The sequence below is a fragment of the Ciconia boyciana genome, chromosome 3, assembly GCF_034638445.1.
Source record: "Ciconia boyciana chromosome 3, ASM3463844v1, whole genome shotgun sequence".
Lineage (NCBI taxonomy): Eukaryota > Metazoa > Chordata > Aves > Ciconiiformes > Ciconiidae > Ciconia > Ciconia boyciana.
Genome location: NC_132936.1, coordinates 35,564,672 through 35,591,026, shown reverse-complemented (window position 1 = coordinate 35,591,026; position 26,355 = coordinate 35,564,672). Strand labels below are relative to the sequence as shown.

Sequence of the window (26,355 nt, the reverse complement as noted above, 5' to 3'; positions counted from 1 at the left end):
TGATTGCAGTGTTAAGATGTTCCAAGTGTTAAATTTGTGATAGTTTTGGCATGTCTGTTTGATGTAGGATTAACAGTGAACAATATAAATTGAATTTGTATTTACACAGCTGGCAAATGTATCATATAATTTCAAAGGAAATCATAATTATACTATAATTATGCAAAGTGAATATTAGATTGTACTCTCAGCTCTTCTGCTACTTAATCTTTTTTTTCCCTATTTCTCTGTTTAGATTATAGTTCATCAAGCCAAGAGACACCTACATGCATTTGAAAAGGCCTGAAGCTCAGATTCCTTTTATCAAGGAGCAGCCTCTGCCCTCGCATTTCAGCCCTGTGGGAAAAGCAGCTGCATATCTGTAGCATTGACTAAGTGGTCTACTCTTGACATCTGTTCTAGGAGAGGAAGCAATAAGATCTTTTTCACACTTAAGCAAGTAGTACAGATGACACATAAAATTGAAATTCTGTTTCCACGGAAAGTTGCCGATTTATTTCTGTTTAATGACTTGGACACAGGTTCACACAACAAACCCCATGCACAGATCCATTCACAAGACCAGGGCCTTTCTCAGGGGTGCAGCCCACAGAAGCAGAGAAAAAGCTGATGTTTGGAACAGATGTCTGTCAAAGTACTGAGTATTTCCTCTTTTTCCCTGCTGTGTCCTCCCTGTTATGCACATAGCTATGCAATTGCAGCTGAACCACACTATAGGATTGGTCCTCCTGGCTGATTATCAAAAAGAGGATACACATGCACAGTTATTTAGATCTTTGTCTTGTTTTGGATCCCATAAACGTCTTGGTACTGTCCCAGAAAGAGGTACTACAAATGCTTCATTTCCATATTCATGTGTCTTCTTCTTACTTCTTCTGAAGTTATCCATATTCTTGCAGAAAGTTTATCTTGAATATACCAGCCTCAGGAAGACACTCAGTAGCTTATAGAGTGAAAACTGTAAGGGAAGCACCAAAAATATTTTGTATTTTATCATGCATGATTTATTTAACTGAGTACCCAGACAGCTACTTCTGGCTTAAATTATTAAAAACACCCATAATTCTTCACACTTTCAAAAACAGACACAGTATAACACAGTAGGAAACATCAAATCTCAGCTCTGCACATATTTAGGTACTATTTTGCCCAGCTTAAGCATTCATTTTTTGAACTGCTGTCTATTCAGACTATTCTGTTTCTCATTTGGTTTCACACTCCCAGATTTCATTAAAGACTCTTTTTGTCAAATTGTTTGGAGCCTCAAAGTAGAATTTCCCTTTACATTAGGATTGGGTGACAAGTAGCATTAATATTTTAGAAGATTTCTTTTCCCTCTAGCAGAGGAATTATTTTAGTTGCTTCATCATAAGCATAGTGATTCTGGTGTGGAAATCAATGTCCTTGCATTAATTGTACTGTATTAATGCTAAGTATGTTGTTAATTAATGGCATATTAATAATAGCCTTGATTCAGGTATCAATATCTGAGTGTCTTAAGGTCACATTCTAGTCTATACCTTGTGTCTCTGCCCACTTTCTTAAAGACCCAGGACACTGCAGGCATAGGAGCCCTAAATCCATTCCCTGGCTCCCCATGATCCTCTGGCACACATTTAAGACATGAATCACAGTTTTCAGAGGAATTTCACAAGGCCCAGTTTTGCAGTTTTCCATATGAGCACCTTTAGAATTGCTCTGCTTTGGGATGATGCTGGCCAGAAGCCATGCTGGAGCTAGGGATGGAGCAGTGTGAGCTGCACAGATGTCACCAGCTCCTGGAGAAGATAAGGCACCTTCACAGGTCGGGATGGTGCAGGAAAACCTTCTCTTTGAAAAAAAACCCACAAACCAGAAATTATGCCTGTTATGCTAAAGACCTTTTCTTATAATTCTTTACCAGTGAAAATCGAGTTTTATAAAAATTCAAAACCAGCAAATGAGAAGATTTTACTCTCAAAAGGAAGAAAGATGAGAGATTTTGAACAGCTCAGTAATCAGCTTCACATGGACAGTGATTTTATATGGAAAATTCATAAGTAGTATGAACCTGCATGGCACTATAAAACCATCAGATATTAGATAGGTAGGGAGACAGAGAGATAGCTAGTTATTAACCTGAAGGGAGCCAAAGAAAAGCCTAGCTCACATCCTTTTATGCATCTGCAGTTACCCCACATATCTCTACCTCTTTTGACCCATGTATATGCTATGTATGATCCAAGTTTGAACTATTTATTTCTACACAATGCCACACCTTGTACACGGGTATATTCTCATAAAGAATACTATTTATCACCTGCTCATACTCTTACTTAAATATAAGCCATGAGTAAAATTTTACAAAAAGCATACAATACAACTATTTGGCATAGTGCTTTGTAATAATTTCAAGAAATACCAGAGAATCAATGGGACAGACTTACAAGGACAGACCATATGCAGAAGTCATGCCATTTCCTTCTTGTTTCTAACAAACTAAAAGCAGACTGCTTAGTCCTACACCTAAGAAATAAAATTAAAAAAAAAAGAATAAGAAGAAAAGCTCTGAAAAAAGCGAGACTATTTCCCAGCTGTTTCAGATAAGCTTTCTCAGATAACAGAAAGATGACTGCTCTAAAGAAAAGCTGTCATTTAAAAATAATAAGGTAGTTTTTGTCAGAGGTAACAAATACATCCTGATTGCATTTCTTGTTGGATTGGCAATCTATTATTGATGGACATGAACTTTAACCTGTGGTTTTCCAGTGTATTTTGGCAAAAGGAGCTTAAGCTGGAGGTCATTGCCTGAATTTAGTTTGATTGACCAAACACTGTCTGATTTACCTTATTAGGAAAGACGTCTGACAGTGGAGGCTGTGTCAGCATTCCACATGAGAGCTGTTTGCCACTGACCAGCTTATGGAAATTACAGTACAGAATTTTAGAAGATGAACATTTCATTTCCAATGCAAATGTCATTGCTCTATTTTAATTGCGTCTTGGAAGACAAATACTACAGGGGTAGTACACAGGTCCTTTTCCTCCTATATGTAACTTATACAAGTACAGACTTCTTCGCACAGTATACAACAAATAGTACATATAAGTACAATATGTTTAAAATAATGTCTTACACCAATTCAAATTTTATGAGACCAATCTTTGGCTACTTACTCATGCCTTACATGTTTAAAATTTGATTGCAAGGAGCATAAGCAAAGGCGATGTTTCTCTCAAAGAAAAAATCGAGTCATCCCAATGTTCTGCTACAGAAAACTCGAATAAGAATATATTCAGAGTCAATAACCACCTTTTGCAAACTCCCCAGCACACCGAAGTGAGGCAAGTTTTGTGTAAGGTATTTTAATAGTAGAATTTCATCACAGAAACATAAATATAAATGTCACAAGCTTAAACGTTAGCAGACTTTCTAGACAGATAGGAAAAAAATATAAATATTCCTTTAAGCACTTGGGCTTTTTTGGATTTGAAATGGGGATGAAGCACAACTTGAACTGTAGGAGGCATGACACCTCATTGGTTTCTGCTGGCCTTTGAGAAAGTCCTGAAGTGTTTTTCACCATCCTAAAACTGTCACATCCAGCTTTGCCATTCAGACCTCAGCTTAACATAGAGACGTGTTTTGGGGACCTATTGCAGAGATTGCTCTTACAATCTTTCTGGGAAAAAAGGAAGGCATTATTCCCCATGTCACTGAGGTGCCTCCATGGTACGAGGTTTCTCTGCTCCATGTAACATCAAGGACAAAGCAGGAGAGACAAGGAGATACCTGGCCAGTTGTTGTCATGCAGCAAGTTTTGGGGATATCATACGGGTTCATATTCCAGAAGGGGCTCAACCTCCTTGTAAAATTGAGCTGGAAGGATATTAAGAGGAAGACATCCCCAAAACAAGCTGGGATGCCCCATCACGCCTGTCTGAGGAAAGGTTTTAGGGGCCCAGTCAGGGAAAGGGGGAAAGGGAGCTGTTTATCAAGCAGAAACAGCTCTGTAAGGAAACATGATCCCCAGTGTGAAGGTTACTGCTGCACAGTTCCCAGGCAAGTTCAATTAATAAATGTGTGGCCTAAATAAACCACATCCCTCCAATCTTGTTTTCTCCTTTCAGGTCCAGGACAATGGGGCCTGTGTGGTGGGCACAGCATAAATTTCACTGTTTTTCATACAATACTTAAAAAAATATACAAGTCTTTTGCTCTAAAGGACAAGTCAGGTGTTGAATATTTTGAAAGGCAGTAAATACTGTCAAATTTAATAACTGTCATAGTTTAGGCCCAGTTGGCAGCCAAGCACCACACAGCCGCTCACCCACCCTCCCCCCCGGTGGGATGGGGGAGGGAATCGGAAGAGCAAAAGTAAGAAAACTCGTGGGTTGAGACAAGAACAGTTTAAGAATTGAAATGAAATGAAATGAAATATAATAATAATAATAATGATAATAATAATAATAATAATAATAATAATAATATTGTAATGAAAAAGAAAACAACGAGAGAGAGAGAGGAACAAAACCCAAGAAAAAAACAAGTGATGCAACTGCTCACCACCCACCGACCGATGCCCAGCCAGTCCCTGAGCAGCAGTCACTGCCCCCCAGCCAACTCCCCCCAGTTTCTATACTGAGCATGACGTCGTATGGTATGGAATAGCCCTTTGGCCAGTTGGGGTCAGCTGTCCTGGCTGTGCCCCCTCCCAGCTTCTTGTGCACCTGGCAGAGCATGGGAAGCTGAAAAGTCCTTGATTTAGTTTAAGCACTACTTATGAACAACCAAAACATCAGTGTGTTATCAACATTATTCTCATACTAAATCCAAAACATAGCACTATATCAGCTACTCTAACAAAAATTAACTCTATCCCAGCTGAAACCAGGACAATAACAAGAATTTAGAAGTGATCTAGCTGTTTCTACTCAGAAAAATGGAGTATGGATTGATAAGTTTTATTGCACTCATAGATATTAAAGCAGAATTTTAAGGCCATCAGCCTCCAACATGGGAAAATGCCTCAGAGTGTTTCTTTACTGTGATGTACCTCAAGTAATGACTGGGTTTGGGAAGTATAACTTTTTCATCACATATCTTACAAGGCCTTGAAGGAGAGCTGGGAAAGGAAGAGCAGAGGAAATAGGTCTTCTCATTGCCAGACTGCCTGACCTGTCCTTTCATAGGAGGCAGCCTTAGGGATGCTCTGCCATTCATTTGCTGCTCCAGGCACCAGCAGTGACACTGAGGGAACCCTTTCTCTCCCATGAATCACATCAGGTGTTTTCTGTCTTCTGCCTCGGAGTTTCCTGCTCAGCTGCCATCGTGCAACTGAAGACTTCCACGAATCTTCCTGCAAATCTTCATAAGTGTCAGCACTCTACCACCATATACCTAATCAGTACCCAGACTATCACAGTCCCATCGTGGAAGACCTAGAAGCTCCCATGATGCAGCTTTAGCTCAAAATGCTAAATGTATAGAAGCTCAGACATCCATATGGACACAATTCTTGCATGAAATGTCCAGAGGCCTGTGATAATCAGCAATTTCAGTAGCTTTCTGCCCAGCCCCTCTGAGCCACAGGGCTGGCCACATCGTTCCTGCATTCTTGCTAGCACGCAGAGTTATAATGCACTCTCCAGCTCCCCACTAGGGCTTCAGCAACTCTCAGCTCCCTTTTACAGAAGTAGAAAATGTTTCTGTGTAGTTACTGAAGCTTCCGGTGGAAAGGCAGGGTGTATTTTATCTTATATTTCATATCTAGCTCTTAGGCTTACAAAATTAGGCTGCCTTCCCTTCCCTGTCCTGCCCCACCCTACCCTTTTTTTTTTTCCCTCTTTTTTTTTTTTTGGCAGGGAAGCGCCAGATCATGTTGAACTCAAAGGATGGAAACCACAAGAATGTAAGAAAATCACAAAAATCTTTGTTTAAATCATGTCTGTATGATGACAAAAATATTTGCTCCTGGTATTTATTCCCTATTGTCAAAATCATTGCAAATAGCAGTCCATCTGAAACACATGGATTAAGTCACTGGCAGAAAGCAAAGCAAGAGTCCTGTGAGCTGTACAAAGCACACACTGATACTGGAGATTATCCACTTGCATTGCCTCAAAAATTATTTATATTCACCAGTGCTTCAAAGAAACAAGACAAGATGCTGATAAACTGAATAACAATTATCTGACCCACTATGCAAACAATATGAGTGACTCATTTAAACTAACATTTGAGATTGGCTGTACTAGCCATTTATTTTGGCAGCGCTCAACAAGAGATGAAACTGAAGTGAAATTGATTGAAGACAAATACTGATTACTCTGCCTTACACCACCATTTGTCCTGGAGTGTTGCAGCCACATAAAGAAATTAAATACCTGCTTGTTCTTTGTTTGTTTCCTCTGAATCAGAAACTGAGGTAATTCTGAAACAAATTATTGTAGTTAAAGATTGTGGTATATTTAACACTGAGAATGGACTCACCTCTAAGGTTTATTGCAAAATCCATTCCCAACCAACTCAGATGTTCGTGATGATGTCAAGCAGAAAAATACAGGCAATGCCAAGTGAGTAAACTATCCAAAACTATCCTCCTATAGGTGTTCTTGCCTCTGTTTTTCAAGGAGACCCTTCTGATCAGTGCAGAGAGAGCAAAGACCATCTTTACTTTTTGTGTTGTGCGAGCCTGGGCTGCCAGGCTGTGGCATGGCTGGCCTCCTTGCTGAACCTGGGTGCAACATATCTCAGGAGCTTGGCTTGAGCATGGGTAGCCCGTCAGTCCTAAAACCTTGAGTTGTAATTGTTGAACTGAATCACCCCCTATTCTGCAACAGGAAAACACTTAAAAAGGTACTTATCTGTAAACACGTATATGGGCTTCATAGCCTTAAATTAGATTATTCAGGTAGGTGCAGTTCAGTATATGCCTAAAAGTTTTGCTCCAAAGAGATGGATTTAGAAGCATTAGCTGTATAAGCACTGTAATAACAGAGTCCCTGTATCCTATCTGATTGCCTTCAGAGCTTTAATATTTTGCATGCCAGCCTTTAGTGTTTGAGAATAACCCAGCACGTGGTTTACATAAATGCCCCAGAGAAGCTGTATTGTTTGACATAGCAACTCTTTTTTTCCACACAAGCTAACAGCTGAAAAAGGTGAACCCCCACCTACTTTTGCATGAGCTTTTGTCATGAGGCTGGATCTCCAAGACAACAGAGATCTCTGAATATAATGAAAAAAATGTTTTCTGCACTTCCTTTTACCCTTTCTGTACTGTTCTGAAAAATGTATGTTTTTAATAAATAAAACTATATTCTTCCACTGTGAAAATACTGCCACAGCAATCAAGTAGATTTACCAGTGCCATGTATTCTCAAGGAAACAGGACCATAACAAAAGATGAAATTCTCCCCTCGACTGCCTGTTTTTGTTCAATTGAGATTTGAAACATATTGCCACAAACTGGTTTTTTTACTGGGTGTTTATTTTGCAAGCATTCTTATATCAGTACTGAAAAACATTCTAAAGATGAAAAATTGAAAAAGACATTAGAAGTACTAATCTCAATTCCCTTCTCAACAGCAAAAATGCAACATGGCAAAAGAGGAAATTTAATTATTAATAATGACCACATCACACAAAAAATTCAGCTCTTTGGGTCAGCAAATCCTTTCTTGCTGGAGATCAATATTGTCTTGTATTTTGTGTGCTTAACTTTCAAACAATGCTTGCTGCAAACTCATTTCAGCTTTCAGGTTTCTTGACTCATAAAACCAATTCAGTTGCATGTGATGGATTTCTAGTGAAGTGTGACTAATCACTTCAACCGTATACTACTCCTGCTTTTTGAATGAATAGGTAAGAATGCTTACTTTAAAAAAATGCAAATTGTAAAAATTATTTCTGAGAAATTTTCAGACAATTTATAATTATGTGTGAAAAATTAATATTCTTATGAACAACCTCATAACTATATGAAAACTTGTGATCAACAAATGATGGACCATTGCAAATATGCAGTAAATTTTTCATGTTTATTCACATAAATATCTTTAATTCATTGTCAGTGCTATTTAGCTAGCTTACTCTCCTGGGTAGTACTGTTTTGCAATAAATCAATACTGTTTATATGTATAAGAATGCCATCAAGACATATCTGACATGAAAAAGCCAATGAGAAAAAAACAATAAAAAATTACATAAGCGAGCACTTATTTTATGCATCCTTATTTTGCTATTTAAACTTTGAAGTGGCAATGTTTCATTAATAACATTTTAAATAATATATGAACATCCAGAGGTGTTTGTATTTTCCCAGCAGCACACTCTGTAATAAGGGAGCAGTACATGGTCTGTAGATAAAGGATAAGAACCAAGTACCTGATCCTTGCTTTCCCCAGAAGAGAAGACAAAAAAGCAGTTGAGGCCATTTGCAAGAAGATACAGCAGACCTTTTAAGTCACCATTTCAAGCAGAAGACAGCCAAAAGTCAGCCACAAAAGCAAAAGTTTGGGCAAAGCTACAGTCACACCACCTAGTAATGACTACTTCTCCTCTTCAGAGGAGGGCTGCTATTCCTTTTTAGTTCTTCCAGAAATAAATATGCAGCTCGTGTAGCACAGGAAGAATCAATGCCCATGGCAGAGGAAGAAAAGGCGAAACCCCGAAACACTGGGAGATTCACTATCCTCATTCTCAGGAGGAAAACCAAAACGTAAAAGTAGTTGGTGACTTCCCCCTGCTGGCAGTGAAGAGAGCCATCTGTCTCCCAGCCCCGATTATTGCTGTCCTAAAATGTTATTGACAGCCTAAAGAGGTACATCTGGGCCCCCGGTACACGTTCTTCATGCAAAGACAAATGCCTCGGCCAGAGTGAACCTAAGCAGACCACCAGTGATTACAGCACTCTGGCAGTGGCAAGGGTTACCCTCATCAGCCCTCCCAGGAAAAAAATCAGGGTTCAAACAGGGACGAACACAGCCTGAGGGTAAATATGGCCCTGCCATTAATGTCAGCAGTGGGGCTTTGCTTTCTTTAACCACGGGATGATATTCTGTGAACTACTGAGTGAGGATGGACTCCCCCAAAAGAAGATGAGAAAGAGTGTCTTTGCATATTTGCAAATACAATGAGGAATGTTTTAAATTAGGATAGAGGGGAGAGGAAGACAATTCCTCCTGGTAAGTATAAACAGGACAGAAGCTTAAAAGGTAGTGGGACAAAGTTTTGCACAGCAGAATCAAAAGAGAGAGAAACTGTGATAGTGCATAAACTGCTAATCAGGAATGCCTTTATTCCAATGCAAGAGACATGGGAAGTAAACTTTAGAAGTAGAAAATCCTAATACATAACCCAAACCAGGATTTAATTGGTAGAGAAAATTTGATGGGCTATTTTTTTGTGCCAGGAATATTAACATGAAGGAAACAACTTAAATTCCTTTAAACATGCTTGCTGGCTACTAGCAGATAGATTAAGAAGTAATGGTCTTAAGCTGCTACAGGAAAAAGGGGGGTTAAAAGTGTAACAAAAAACCTGGGCATGCTGTGGGCTCTTCAGCTTCAGGAATGTTTAGGAACATTTCCAACATCTGTCAGGAATAGCAAAGACAAAACTGATGCTGTCAGAGGCAGCGAGTAGATAAGACAAACTCCTGAGGTCTCTTCCAGCCAACAGTTCTGTGATATTCTGATCTCCATGTAAGCCTAAAGTGTGATTAAATCATTCAGGGAAGCACCAGAAGTATTCAGAAAATAGGAATTTGATCTGGTGAAAAAAATTCAGGTCTGGTATTTTTTCTTTTCCTATCACAAGGAAACCAAATTCACAAGATAAAAAGAGTCATTTCATTCGTGAGCTGAATACACAGTGGGTGGGAGACTTGCATAAGGCTACACGCAGCTCAGGACAAGGCTCTGCTTTGTCTGGTTTGGGGCAAGGTTTTTTTGTCATGATTAGATCATCCTACTTTATTAAATGATCAAAGAACCCCTACCTGGCCCTTCAGTCTCCCATACTGTGTCTGTTTTCAGATGGATTTTTTGACCAGATATTCTGTCTAGGGCCTGAAGATAGCTATTGCAGCTGCTGTTGGTTTTGCCTTCTAAATAGATGCACTATAGCAAAAGTTCTGGGCTCTCTCAGTTCATGTTTTCTGATATATAAAGTTTCATTTGAGAATTTCTCTTCCACTCCAGAAGTGGCATAATATGCTCTTTCAAGTCTATTTCAATGTCTTGTGACTACAGTGTAATACTATGGTGTATAGACTAAAGTGTAATACTATGCTCTCATCCTTTGCTCAACAACTAAAAGATTTCTTTGCAGCTCAGATCAGGTTAGTAGTAAAGAGTGTCAAACTTTGCCCCCAGATCTTCAAAAGAAAATACAGTTTCTACAGACTCTGAGTAATTGACTTTAACAGTTTGCCTTCTGCAGAAGACATTAACTTCTATGGAAATGTGATAATAAGCCTCTGAGGCTTGCATGTAATGATTACCAAGTTGTACGCTAGTAACATGAGCAAAGAGAAATGATTCACGTGTCTGTGAGTTGTTATAAAAGCACACAAGATCAATCAATCTTCTCAATTCATCTATTTTTGATAATAGGTTTCATACTGCAATATTTAATCTGGCCAATCTTTTTATTTCTGAAAACATAATTAAACTTCTGCCGTTTTTTTAATCGTGCTTAAATTCCTTCTGTGCTCAGTATGAAAAAAATATTCTTATTTGAATCTGCATTCACTCATACCAGTTTAGAAACATGTCCTCAATATGAGGGTGACATATATTCATATGCTGCTATTTCCCTGGCCCCAAAACACTTTGCAAACTATTGAGGTGCTGGGTGCAATGGGAATTGACTTAAACAGGATATAGAAGAGGCGTTGTGAACACTGCAGACTTAGATGGTTGCTGCATTGTGATTATTTTACTGGCACTGAAATTCAGCTCCATATGGAATGAAATGCAGTAACAGTTTGCTGTTTGAAACAGAAAAAGAACATCATGTGCAGCCATAACAAAAGCATCCTTCAGTACAAACAAATGTATCAACAACCATAACAAGACAATTCAGGGTTTAGCTCACCAAAGAACTGCTTGTTGAATCTGAATCCAGAAGAGATGACATTTTGTTATTGGAAATTTCAAAGAATTTGGAACCACCTGACAATTTCCTTTTGTTGAACGTGTACAGACAGTAAATTCAGTTCTGGGGGTTGCTGACAGATGCTACTCACTTCTACAGAAATTTTACAAATAGTATTTTAATCCTTTCTCCAGCTTTTTTGGAGAATCCTTCCATGCCTGCCTATCTCACTAAAACATGCCTTGGTTCCTTCTAGGCTGGCCTGCAGCTGTGTGATATATCTGGGCATGAAGCGTTCAGTATTTAGGAAACTCAACCCAGGGACGAGGTCTTTTGGTATATCTTACCTTCAAATACATCATAGTCATCTTCATTCCTACCTGTAGCTGTCTGTTGGTTACTGAATCAAATTCAAGTTGAGCTGCATGTGTTCAAAGACTCAGGGATTAACAGTATGTTTAACAAAGGTCTGAATCTAGTTTTCCTTACAGACAGTAAAATAAAGATAAGCCAGTTAAGTACTTCTGATTTAATTACGATTATCTTTCTATATGGTCACACAAATGTGATAGAAGTTACTATATGAAATATCATTTCCTTGCACTGCAAAACCAAGAAGAAATAAAATTCACATTCTTGAGAATACCATATAAATATTCTAGTGAAGGTATACTGATACCTTGTTAGCATAGTCAGAATCCCAATAGCTTAATAAAGACAAAGCGGATGCTGAATATTTGAGATGTCTTCTTTTGAAAACAGTTAATTCTCTGACTAAATCGTCAGACAGATTTATCTCCAAGCTATCTAATGCATATATACCTTCACAGTATACCTTACCTTCTAATGTTTTTACCCAAAATGTGGAAGCTAACTGTCTCCAGCCCTACTTTCATGCCTCTCCTCAGAGAGTAACTCTTTAGCTCTAGATTACATACTGTAATTGGCACAAAGTAGGATATAGATTTAAATACAAACTGACATCACAAACTAATATAAAAACCAGAAAGTCTCTATTCTTATGTCTATGCTACTGGGTTTTCTCCCTGCTCTTTCCTTTTTTCTGCAATGTAAAGAAAGACTTTTTACTATGAGGCTTAGTCTCAAAACCACTTTCTAACAGCATCTCATGTACGTCAAAAGTAAATCCCTCACTGGATTCACACTCCTGTCTCCTGACTGTATTTGGGTCAGATTATAGACATCCCTATTTAAGATGTTCATGATGACTGCTATTGCAGAAATATCCTTGTGTAAATAATTAATAATAATAATAATAATAATAATAATAATGTGTGGACTTTTCCTCTTAATCCCAGAGCTCATTTGCCAAGAGGAAATAGGGTCACTACTTTATTTCAAATTAGGCATTTAAGATTTACTTGTGTAGCACACATGCCATATATCATCCCCCACTACTCTGAGGGAAAAAATTATATTATTTATGTAGCTTAGCTGTAGATTTCTGTAAGCAAGTGCCTATTGAGACTTTACAGGTTAGCTTCCTGTTTTAGAATATTTTTACGGTGTTGTGTTATCTTAAGAAGGAAACTGTTCCAAGCAAAAAATGTAACTCAAACAATAATAATTTAGAAACTCATTTTCCAATTATGGCACTGAATCTAATATGAACAATGGAGGTATTTACAGCTGATAGCTACTTCAGAAGACATATGTTTCAGTATGACATGTGCTTTGACAGCCATTTGATTCTTGTCATGACTGTCTCTGTTGGGCTGGGCTGGAAAATATATGCAAGGGTTTAAGTTGTGCCCTCAGTAAGTAGGGGAGTGTATATATACATGCTTCCACAAAATTCACAGCATTATAATTGTTATGTACCTACTGCCAAGGTTTGAATTTGGCTTGGGCACAATATGGAGGAGACACCTAAGACCAGGGTCTCATATTAAAGTGCCTTGTCTTTACTATACCATTAAAAAACAAAATCTGAGCATTGTCTTCCAGGGCCCATGTCTTCATTGCAGACAGGATGCTGGGAGACAGTGGACAAGGAGGGAATGCAGAAGCTCAGCCTGGGAAGCCATGTCCTAGGCAGGCTTTTGCCCAGCAGCAGGTCCAGCTGGAGCACAGGTCTCACCCACCAGCCCACACACACACCTCGCTGCCACGCACAGGGATTTCGGCTGGAGAGTTGACTCCCTGCCTGCCTCACAGGATTTAATCTCGGATCCGCTGAAAATATTGGCCACAGTCCCACAGACTCAGATTGCACAGGACTGGGTCTTTAATGAGGAATAGTACTAATGTTAATATATTTAACCTATCTCTACTACAAATGTTTCAGGTTTTGTGTGAGTGATTCATATATATGCCCACCCAGTCAGCTAGTGTACTGTTAGTGCAGTTTACTGAAGTCAATGAAGCTAAATTGATCTAAACCAAATGTTCTTCATTAATTAATCCAACAGAGGATATAAATCACCTGTATTTAAATTAAACATATTTATATGTGACAAGGAGAAGCAACGAGCTTAACTTATTTTAAAAGTTCTTTCTGTCTTTCTTTGGAAGAACTGTATTTTATACAATATTCTTCCATCATAAATTTTAATCAAAACAACATCTCATTTGCTAAATGCCTGCTGTTCCAGCCTCAGTCATCGTCTTCACATAATTTTCAAAACATGTCAAACTGAAATTGTTTCTGATGGAGAGAAATGTCCACTTGGGACTGTGATGAGATCATCGAAGTAATTTCTACTTGTGACCTAAGCAGAAAAACACATTAACTTGTCATTTTTATTACTGCAAGTTTCACTTCCTACAAGCAACATTTATGTGGTCTCAGTGAGAGGGTATTAAAGTTTAGATCAAGTTAAGACCACAGCAATAAGTGACCTTCTACTTCCTCTCAGCTGAAAACAGACCTTTCTGCAATAAAGCAGAAAAATGTCAGAGAACATCAATTTGTACCGTGTAGAGTGCTCATGGGGTTCACGGTGGACATACCATGAATTAAATTTTATTCACAATTATCATATTTATGCTGTAAAATTTTGCAGTCTTGCATATTTTAGCATTTGTGCTTAATCTTAACCTTATTTTAACCTCTTTTAATATGACAGGCTACACAAAATATATGCCCAGTTCCGTGCCATAGAAAACCTGAATTCTGTATGCCATAGAACTATTTTGCATGCTTGTGGTTCCCACACTCTCGTGGAGGAACAAGGACTCCTTCTGCCTGAAATATAACTGAGGAAGTCAGAGACATTCAAGACAAAGTGTCATCAGTCACCAGAAACCAAATGTTGCTTTCAGGAAATAAATTAAATATAGCTGTACTGTGTCCATCTCACAAATCTCCTAATCCTGCACACATCTACCTAAATCCACACCTATGAATTACCAATTCATGGCCACCATGACCCCAGAGAGAGCCTCCAAAGCTGCCTTACTCCCACAGTCTGAGCAGCACTCACATCTAAAATCCTCATTCCTCTGCTTTGTTTCTCTTCCCCATTTGCTTTTGATAGTCTTCATCTCTCAAGAATTCCTTACTAAAAAGTCATTGGCTTGAGCTTCCAGTCAAAGACCTAGGAAATTAAATCATCTGGATGCTCAGTGAGGCAGTGAGTTCAACATATGGATTTAAACAAGTAAGAGTTCATTGGGTCTACAGAGGGCGGAAGGGAAGAAAAAAAAAAAATACAGTAACAATTCACAAGTGGCAAATTACCATTAACCTCAAGAAAGCTCTCTGGTAGTTGTCCAAAGCCAAGTCCTTCTCTGAAAACTGTGTGACTGGGCAGCTGTTTGCTCCTCCCTTTCCCTCTTACAGCTCACTCATTACTGGCCCCAAGGAAGGGAAGAGGCCCAGTTTTGGAGGTCCTCAGCAGCCTGCCCCATTTGGGGCTTCAGGGAGGGGAAAGCCTCACTACATGGCTCCCATCCTGGTAAACTATTTGCTATTCCTGCTCAAAGCTGCTGCTGCTGCTGGTTTCTCCCCTTCACCAGTTCCCCACCAATCATCTCTAGCTGAGTTTTCTGGTATTCCTGCAAATCATATTTGCTTCTAATCATCCTCGCTGGCCATGGCCTTTTACAGTCACTTAAATTAGCCAGGTTCACCACATTGCTTTAACATCCACTCTGTTGGCTGGACTCCTGCTCTGCTGCTACAATGGCTTGCTGAGCCATTCCTTGCACAGAAGCCTCTGGCAGTATTTCAGCTCTTGAGAAAGGAGGCACTGATAGGCACGATCCATTCAGCATCCATGCCACAGCTGACATGTTCAGTATGGAGTATTTTCTCTTTTTTTTCCAAAAAAGTACTTCTCAAAATTCTTTGTGCAGTTTTTCTTCAGGCCAGGCTGCAGTCTGCAGCCATAGAACACACTGCAAACCCTCCCCCCAGGCTCTCTGGAAATTTTTTGCCTACGCTTTTCACAACCTGATTATGAATGACATCATATCATTCCCTCAACTTTATAACAGAACTGTTTTTAATAGAAGTGTCATATACCATTGCCAAGCTGTGTGAAAGTTGGACTTGTTTCTGCCTGTGTATTGGCCTGCTCTAGCCACCACCCCCCTCTGTTTTTCACTTTTGCCCTCAGCACCCGTGGGAAGACTGTTTTTCCCATCTCTGGGGAGCAACAGCTCTTCTTGCTCAGGCTGCAGTCCACCAGCCTGCATAGTTACACGATATAATATGAGTAACTCCACTACTGTTGCTACAATTAGTCTAGACTTTCACCAGTGCATTAAAAAAAATAGAAACTGGTCTAGAGAGAGTTTGAGATGCTGGGTTAGATATGCATTGCCAATATAGAGCTGTAGTACAAAAAATTAAGGCTCGGTTTGCTACGCTCCAATTTTGGAGTAGAATAAAACCTGATCTAAGTTCTACTGCTGCTGTAAATCACACAGGAGAGCTTACTGACCCATGGACAGTGAATTTAATGGGTTGCAGAACTGGTTCTTAATGCCTGGTGTAGACAATCTGCAGATCCTGCTCTCACTGTGAGGCAAAATAGTTAGGGAACTTCAGTGGTTACAAGTTGAGGTTCATACAAACTACCTTTTAGACTGCCCTCTGAAATTAGTTTGGTAATTTTTATTATTTCTAAGTTGTAAATTTACAGAACATTCAGAAGGGAAAAAGTCTATGCCCTCTGCCTCTATTTTTCTTCTGCCTTATATTTGTAGGCATTTGTTCTTTAATTCCTTATATCGTAAAAGAAACACCAAATGAGTTCCCAAACACAGTACATGGAGCTTTTGAAACCTGTATACATAAAAATAGTGATTTATGGTTTGACACTGTAGCAGACTTATGTGAAAATGGTGTCTATTAAAAGAAAATTTGTGTTACCAAAAATAAGTCTCTTCTGAAATGAGCAAAGAAAAGAGTTGATGTGAGAGGAAAACCAAAAGCAAACAACAAAAGGAAATGAAAGCCTTAGGAAAATAAAACAAATTAAACCAAAACAATCAGGTTCAAATTTCCAGAGTTGCAGTCTGGATTATTGCTATTATTGTTCTTGAATTTCAGTTTCAGGAATGTTTGACTGGTTAAGTGGTTTCTGCATTTCCACTCATTAACTTGATTTTTAGAAAGTTCATGAGAACATCATTCTTTCTACTTTGTCCTGATTAGCTCGTGCTTCATCTCTGTCCCAGCTGTGATGTGCTAAACTATGCTTTGGTGGTCAAATACCAGCACCAATTTGAAACTCCCAGCTTCAGGACAATACTCGTCTCAAACTATATCACTAGTTCACTTAACTATGTAGTTAACAGTAAGAGAAACAGAAACCTGCCTGGATTTGAAGATGGGGGAAAATAACTACTTCGAGCAGGTAAGCAAAAGACAAGATTATATATCTAGACAGTGATCCTCCGTGTTTGGCTGAGAACCACTGTGAAAAGGTAAAAAAAAACCTTGTAAACTTATTGTAACATCTCTACTCTCACTACAATGAACTTCCATGGCCCATTTCCACTGGCTTCTGTACACAAAGGGAAAATGCCTGAAAAATACAGTATAGAACTTCTAGGTATGAGTGTGAGGGTCTCTTCTGCATTTTTTGGCACTTTTCTTGTGTTGATTCCTCAATAATCCAATTCTGGAAGAAGAATCAATTTGTGGATGTAATATTTGAAACGGTGGGATGGAAAATTTTGGTTTTGTCTTCATTAGTCAATCGACTCGTCTCTACCGGTATTCTGAAGCCATTTCACCAAAGGTTAGAGCTGCATATACTGCAAATGTAGAAGGCAGAGCAGCCCTGTCCATAAGGTCTGGCCCAAAACAAGTAAAACAAAACTCCAATATTGTGGCTTTTATTGTGGAATAATACTTACAGAAAATGAAATCTTGAGCCTCATGAGAAGTTTAGTGTAAGATACTGATTATTTTTTATAGGAATTGCAGTCAAATCTCAAAGAAATAACTGATATTTTCTAAGGGAGATTTAGATAAGACAATGGTGCTCTTTTCATTCTTATTTTTATACTCTCTCAGATAACTTCTATGTTCCTTTTACCAAGAAAAGTGCTTCCTTTATGCTCAAATGAAAATGAACTCTGTCATATGCACAGGCTTCCTTCTCTTGGAATTTGCAAAAAAAGAAGGTATTTACATTCCTCAGAGAAGTTACATTACATTACAAAAGTGTCATGGCCATTTAATATATTTATATTCTGCTCCAATTTCTAGTGGCTTGGATGTTACTACTTCTGTTCTCTGTAGGCAAAATAAATGCATTCAGGGCTCAGCACTGCCACAGAGATTTACTGTTCTCCTAGACTGTATCTTTTGCTGTTTTCACAGAAAAAAAGTTAAAGAAAAAGCATACACATATCAATGCTTGTTGCTTTACGTAATGTGCAATACGTCGTTCTGGCATAGTAAAGATACAGAGCCATGCAAAGCACAAGGTTCAGATACACTTATCAGAATATATCCAGGAATCAAGCACTACATTATGCATGTCAAATGGATTTGTTTGCATGAGTCACAGAAACAAGAAAAGGGGGTTGGAGCAGTGGGAGGAGATGTTTAGGTAAAAAGGTGAAAAAGAGGTGGGAAAAAGGACAGTGGCAGAGACTGTGCTGCAGTACAATGGATAATATGACTTTATATGCCATTCTAGTTATGTGCCTCAAAATATCTATCCAAAGATTTTGTGGGGCAGCAAGTGGATGTGAATACATAGGGTTTTTTATGTAAGCATCTTTCAGGTCATTGCACTTTCAGAGCTTCCCCCATTTGGCTGGTCGTTCACACCCTCTACTCAAAGGCTCTAATTTCAAGTGCCACTTCACTGCCCCAGGCATGAGCTGGCACCCTCACTTCATACAGCTCTTCCTAGGAGCCAGGGACCCTTTGGACACCCAGGAAGGGACCTGGGTGCAGTGGGAGCTGGAGTAAAGCATCCCAGTGTTCACTTTCTCTTCCAAACAAGGAGCACTCCAGAACTGCAGTCAGTTCTCTTCAGTGACCTTCAACATCTTCCAAATCCATCGGTCTTAATGCTGCATCTCTTAGGCCTGGGAAAACGAGTGGAAGACACTGAATATTAGTGATGAGACAGCAGATCAGAAGAAAGACTTCTCCCCTCTTGAAATAAAAACAGAGTAGAAAAGAAACTGAGGGACAGGTAAAGAAACAGAGGTGGTCAACATGAAACTGAGTTGCCCATGAATCCTTTGGGGAAAAAAGAGACTTTTGTCAGTAAGAAAATAAGTTTAAAGGTTTCTACATTGGTAGAGGCTCAGGCATCTTTCCAGCTGCCTCTCAACAAAAAGAAGTGCCCAATAATACAAGCATGAAAAGATGATCCTTTTAATTTCCCTTCTTATTAAAATGAAGTTTTGAGTGTTAGAGTTTCAACTATTCCTTACATGGGATGAGCTACAAGGGAAAATACACAGGCAAAAGTCTATTATGCACTCAGGAAAAGGTAGGCAGATAGAGATGATCTATTTTTAGTCAGCACCTTTAAGAACGAGAAATCATTGTACATAAAATCTAGTTTCTATTTAATACTGTTGAAAGATGCCTCCTGCAAAATTTGAAACATTAATTTTTGAGAAAAATTCTGTTGAGAGGCTGTGTTTCTAAATCTAGACTTACCTACATCATTTATCATCAAAGATTATTGCTTTAAAAGTATGAATTCTGCTTATTCCCACTTGAAGCCATCACACTTTGTTGCCATGGAGCCATCCATGATAGCACAGAAAAGGATTTGAGCTTGTGGTGGGCTGACTACAGAAAGTCCAACCCTTTAATTTAGTTTGGATAAATACCAACATTCAGATGTTAAATTATGCAAATCTTTTCTCAACTAACCTTTGGGAAATTGCTTGCTCTCTCCCTTTGACCCTTCATCAATTTCTCCTTCCCTACAATCACTCATTCATGCCAGCACCCTGTAAGACAGCAGCATGCTGCAGTGCCTCCTCCCTAATTTGTCATCTTACCACACGCTGCCCACATTTGGATGGCTCCCAAAAGCTCTGTGAGCCCTGACAGCCCGCTGCAGTTCTGCTAAGCCCTTTCTTCTTTCACTGCTCTGATCCCATACAATGCCAAGAATTTTATGTACATTCAAAAGTATCTTACTGTAATTAGTTATAGTTTGTCTTATTAGAGGCTGCCACAGCATTATGAGCACTGACAATTTAATCATGACTTTCATGGCATTTACTATCACTAAAGACCCTTGAGTGCAATGATTGCAAATGAGTCTGTGTCATTAAGAGGTCATTGCACTTCTAAGTCTATGATTTCAAAGAGAATCTGAAAGTTATGAGCATGTGCTCTCTGAGAGGCTCAGTGGCCAAAGATTTTTTTTAATATAATCCAAAATAGCTTTCATTTAAAAAGCCTCACAGTTTCAGGGTCATGTGTCCTAACATTTTTTTTAATCTCCGAGACTGAACATACTATGGTCAGATTCATATCAGAAGGAGGTTAGCAGCAGCACCACAACTTACATTTAATACATCCAAGAATGTTGCAACAGATGAAAATGTAGCCTACAGCAATGCACACAAGGTAAGCATAGGGCTACTGTGGAATCATTAGGCTGCATGGTCTACTGGAAAGTTAGGGAAAGGAAAGAGTTAAACAAAAACGGACTTTGCTGGAATCAGAAAAAGCAAGGAGCAGAACGGATCTGCTTCCACGAAGACTTATCTGATGTTTAATTAAGAGCTAAATTATGTTGAACGTTTTAAGTAAAGATCGAAGGCATCAACAGATGAATACTGAAAACAATAAAGATCTTAGATCATTTTTTGTGCTTGTGCATCATTTATAGCTCATGCTATCCTACCAAAATCATCAGCATTTTCAAGTGGATGTTTGGCAAAAATTTTACAGAAATATTACCACAATATGCAACAGTGGTTAGGGACAATGGAGATCAATATAAATGGAAAGGAAAGAAAGAGTCCTAAGTGTCAGCACATTTCAATGACTCCAAACTCCTTATAAAAGGATCTTTAAGTGGAAGCAGCCCACTGTTTTGTTTCTCATGGTTTTTTTGTTTGTTTTTTTTCTTTTCTTAAAATAATCATTCAACATTATAAAACTTCTGAAATAAAGTTTGATTAAATGCTCCATAACAGATAGTACAGAAACGAATCTGATTTTCCTTAGACACGTGTTGTTGCACTTTCAAAAGATGATGTTTTGCTTCTGTCAACAACCAAAGAACAGCATTATGGATAAAAGAAATAGGTTATAATATTTTCTTGCTAACTTTCCTATGTTTCTGATGCACATCAAGGGAAAATATCTCTATGAAATATTTGTTTTTTCTTTTCATAAACCAGACAAGATATTTTCTCATCAAGTTTGCAACATATGCATGCTGTTCCAACAAGTTTAGCTATACGTTAATCGTAAATCTTACCTTCTGACAATGGCAGTAAGATCAAGATAGACCTAAAGGAAATGTAGAAAGTGGGTAAACCAGGAAATGTAAACATAATGCTGTAACACATACTGCTCAGCTCCACAAGCCAGAAATCTCAATGTTTTTTCATCTTTTCAGCTGAACTGTTATTCTATTTAAAGAAAATTGACCAGATTTCAACTTTGTACTCCACCTGGAGGATATTTGTGTCAGGATAAGACAAGAATTTGGTTTCAAGACAATTATTTCAATGATCTGGAATTATTCCTTACTGTACTTTTTGGGACAAAAAGATAATGTACAGAACAAGACACTATCATGAACAGCAGTTAGTTTCTTATTAAAATGACTTGGACCTTGTCGTGGTTTTAACCCCAGCCAGCAACTAAGCCCCACACAGCCGCTCACTCACTCCCCCCTGGTGGGATGGGGAAGAGAATCAGAAGAGTAAAAGTGAGAAAACTTGTGGGTTCAGATAAAGACAGTTTAATAGGGAAAGCAAAAGCTGCGCATGCAAGCAAAGCAAAACAAGGAATTCATTCACTCCTTCCCATGGGCAGGCAGGTGTTCAGCCATCTCCAGGAAAGCAGGGCTCCATCACACCTAACAGTTACTTGGGAAGATAAAATGCCATCACTCCAAAAGTCTCACCTTTCCTCCTTCTTCCCCCAGCTTTCTATGCTGAACATGACATCATATGGTATGGAATATCCCTTTGGTCAGTTGGGGTCAGCTGTCCCAGCTGTGTCCCCTCCCAACTTCTTGTGCACCCCCAGCCTACTCGCTGGTGGGGTGGGGTGAGAAGCAGAAGAGGCCTTGACTGTGTGTAAGCACTGCTCAGCAGTAACGAAAACATCCCTGTGTTATCAACACTGTTTTCAGCACAAATCCAAAACATAGCCCCATACTAGCTACTATGAAGAAAATTAACTCTATCCCATCCAAAATCAGCACAGACCTAATTCCTCTGACTTTTTGTTTTCCCTAATAATTTTCACCAGATGAATGTTTTCCCAGCTTTTTATCCCCAGTGTTGACATCTCTCACATCTGTGAGCAGTCCTTTTTGGCCCATCTTCACTTCTTCTCATTGTGGCGGGGTGCTTCCCCCTCCCTGCGCAAGCAGTAACCATCAGTGGGAGTCATCCTGATAACTGCATTCAGCTTATGCTGGACCTTGAGGATGGATGGCAACAAAGTAGCCAAGGGCTGCCCAAAGCAGTGATCTAAACGTCTTGCTGATATGCAAATATAACCTGATATTGCTGATATGCAAATACAAGTCAATCATCTTACTCCTTAAATAGTGGACAGCCCAAGAGCCCGTTGAGCTCTCCTGCACGGCAGCAGGCTGCAAGCCAGGATCTCCCCTTGGGCAGGGACGCTTCTCAAGGTTACTCCTCGAGGCTGAGAGATTCCTTGCCGCAACAGATCCTTGGTAAGTGACTAATAGCATGCTAAACTTTGAAATCTTAGCTAAGTGATATAAAGGATTGATTGCGCACATATAATCCTTTAGACATAAACCGTTGACCAAGTCTGGGACTAGGACTGGATCCAGCCGCACCTAGACTCCTCTCTGAGAAGGAGTTTAGAAAGCAAGGGGATCCTTTTCTGAACCTCATGACTCAACGGGAGGGTCTCCCTGACAGTTCTGTCTGACCCTGTCCTCTATGCAGTAAATAATCAAGTGTACCTGGCCATCGAATCTTGTTAAAACACTGTCACATTGAACTTTAACTCCCTGTTCTATATCAATAAAGTATATTTTTGCTTCTCTCTTATGAGTGAAGTGCACTGTCACTCCATCCGCGACACTTATATATTACACCCATATTTTCCCAAAAGATAGCTTGTGTCTTAATTGTGGTTTCTTTCAAAATAATCTGGCTTGCTTTCATACTTAGAGATTCCATAATTTTATTATTTTGAACCGTACTCGCTACACTAGGAAAGGACAAATAAATGTATCTGCAGGTATATAAGAAAGACTTCACGGAAATTCAAAATTATTTTAAAATTGTTAACAGAAAATGGGGAAATCCTTAAGCAATGCACACTTTTGCAGTTTCTTTAAAACTGGTTGTTAGATTTGGACTATACTGTCAAAGTCTAACTATATAGAATTAACTACTTCAGGTGCATCCATTACCATTATTATTTAAAGTCCTTCAGCACTTTTGACACTAACAGTTACTTTATTCTGAGTTCATATATTTTCCCTTTCATATACTTCACATATAGTTTCACATACTTTCCCCTTACCCCTCTATTTTCCTACACTTGTCCCTGTCCAAATCACCTAAATCCATCCCTTTCCTCCCCTAAACATCCCATAGTCCTGTGCTATCCTGAAGTGCTCTGTAAAAATTTAAATCTTGAGATTTAAAAATCTGTTTAGTCTATAGTTTTTTCAGGGTTAACACAGGTTTGTCGTTTTCTCAGGAGAGACATCTCAGCGTGCAAATATGGAATGAGAAAACTAACTGCAAGTGATCAAATTAATTTAGAGAAGGGTGACTATGAACAAAAAAAGTTGTTTGAGGGGGAAACATGAGACATAAAATGGTAGTGCCATGGAACATGAAAGAATAAGCAGAGGTTATTATTAAAGGTATACATGGGTGACTACCAGAGAAAAACAGAAATTTCACAAAGGATACATTAAAAAGTGCCTGCAAACCACAGGCAAATAATTCTGACTGGGTTCTTCTACCAAATTAAATTTTTTGCAGACTAGTTGTCCTGGAATTCTAGAAGGGAAATTAGCTTAAAAAAAGGAAGGAGGAAAAAAAAATCTGCAGTCCTCAATTCCACTTATATTTCCTTGGCATGGCTTGCTTTCCTTAGCCCTTATCCATAAAGCAAACTTGTTCCCTTCTTTGAAGGCCTATTTGTTCACTGGCAACTGGCAACTGCTTTGCTCATGCTTTTACCAATGGCTCCATCACTTTGAAAACCTCAGCCCTGCTGGAGCAGTTCTTCCCCGAGGTGGACCTTGCAAATTTTGAAGAAAAATATCAAGCAAGAGGGAAACTGAGCAGAAAATGACGGTGTCATGGACAGTGAATAGTTAAGAACAAAAAGGCCATTGTCAAAAGATCACGGACTTTGGGGAAAGTTCTGTCTGCCAATGGCTCTGGATGGACTAAGTAGAATTTCAGGCAACAAAAGACCAGAGTTGGTTTCTTCTCTACTTTTCTGTTTAGTATGGATCAAACAGACTTAAAATGCTCTCTTTATTATGCAATTAGAGCAACCTGCACTTGCTGACCCTGCTTTGAGTAGGACATTGGACCAGATGACCTCCAGAGGTCCCTTCCACCCTCAACTGCTCTGTGATCCTGTGCTACTAACCCTTGCATAATGCCTTCATTTGATGAAAGAGTGTCCTAAGCATTTTTACACACATGTTCTCTTTTTCCCGTCATATACTCTTTTGGCTTAACATTTGCTGTTCATATGCTGTCCATATGCTGCAGTCGTCTTTTCCACCATGTAAGTTCCCTGATTCCTTGCCTCCCCTTTCCCAGAAACACGAGTCCTTGTTCCCATTCTGTGATGAGAGAATGACAGAATCACAGAATAGTTGAATAGCAGAATAGCAGCACAGAATAGTTGAGGTTGGAAGAGACCTCTGGAGGTCATCTTGTCCAACCCCTTGCTCAGTCAGGGCCACCTAGAGCCAATTGCCCAGGACTGTGTCTGGACAGCTTTTGAATATCTCCAGACATGGAGACTCCACGCAACCTGTCCCAGTGCTTGGTCACCATCACAGTAAAAACATCTTTCCAGATGTTCAGAGGGAACCTCCTCTGTTTCAGTTTGTGCCCATTGCCTCTGGTCCTGTCACTGGGCACCACTGAAAAGAGCCTGGCTCCTTCCTCTTTTCACTCTCCCATCAGCTATTTATAAACATTGATGAGATCCCCCCTGAGCCTTCTCTTCAATTCTTCTCTCTCTCTCTGTGGGTAACAGAGAATTTGAAATGGAAATTCCTGCTGTGCTCAAATTGTGAATGATTTGTGAAATAGGCAAAAGCAGCTGTTTCTGCTCCTTATAAACTGTGCATCTTTACTTGTTGCTTTTAGATATTAATTTTTAAATACATGCTGATTTCTGCCTATATTGCAGGTTTACAGAATGTTATTGTCAGCTGAGTTATGACTTCAAAAATTAAGGTGTCATTAATCTGTTTCGTTGGAAGGAAAGTCTTGGTTCCTACATCATTTAAACATATCACAGTCATAGAGTTTCTGTCTTGGGAGACCTGCCGCTTCCCAAACAACAAAATATCTCTCCCTGGGGGCTTGTTTGTATTTTATATGTGTGTAACCTGTAACCTTTCTAAGAAACATTTAAATGGCATTAAAAATTAAAAACCCCACCTTTTTGGAAATTTGCTATTTGCAAAACAGTTAAGAAAGCTGGAATATATTTACTGGAGGTTTGTGTCAATTAAAAAATGCTGCCACATATAAATCCAGATAATTCTTCATTAAATCCAATGACCTATTGGCCATTAGGATTAGGGTTCTAATTCTAAGATTTGGGACCGCACTTAACACTTGCAAGAGCCAAAGACAAAGATGCCATGCCCATTCAGTATCACCCAGCTTGAAAACTGAGGCCAGTTTGTGTAAGGGTAAGGTCAAGTGTAGCAGTAAGCCCAGGCAGCTGTCAGGGACTGGGGATCCCACCAGGAGCAGGAGGATGGAAAGAATACCAAGTCTGAGGAGCAAAAGAAGAGAGTGGAGCTGTCTGCTAAACCAAGCGTTCCTGGCTTGATTCTGGAAAAGTGGCAGGAGCAATGAGGAATAGGGCATGAGGAGACTCATAACAAGGTATTCAGGAACCAGCTGTGATTTCAAAATCCCGTTTGACAAATTGGAGCAAACCATCTGCAGCACAGCCTGGGTCAAAAAAAGAAGTGCTATGTGGACAGGTTTTTTTAGCAGGCTTTTATGCTTTTCCAGTGAACCTTATCTTAGCGAGCAGGAGGGTTTGGGAGCAAGTAAAGTACTGTGTATTCTGGAGACTCTGCAAGCAGAAATCACAGTACAAAGACTGCAGTTCACTTTAGTTTCAATATTGCCTTTAGTGCACTGGTTTTTAACAGGTCTGCAGCTTTAAGTGAATCCCAGGCATTGCAAAATATCAAGCAAACAAAAAAAACCCAACCAACCAAAAACGTGTTGAATCACAAAAATTAAACCCATCTAGGATAGATATCTCTGCTGTTATTTCCGTTCCCAGTTTTCTTTGGTTTTGAGTATTAAAAACTATTAAAGTGCATAGGCCAGCACAGCTTCTATTTGATTCAGAAGTAAATTTTTTTCTCTTCTTTCTGAAAATCATATGTCTGCTCAAAGTA

At 39.2% G+C, this 26,355-nt stretch overlaps 1 long non-coding RNA gene across 1 annotated transcript; it reads right to left on the bottom strand.

Moving 5' to 3' along the window:
- Positions 1-484: 484 nt before the first annotated feature.
- On the bottom strand, positions 485-8,615 carry LOC140649970 (uncharacterized). Its single transcript, XR_012041808.1, has 3 exons — positions 8,369-8,615; positions 2,427-2,505; positions 485-958 (listed from the first exon to the last, which is right to left on the bottom strand). It is a non-coding gene; the product is annotated as an uncharacterized lncRNA (long non-coding RNA).
- Positions 8,616-26,355: the final 17,740 nt, after the last annotated feature.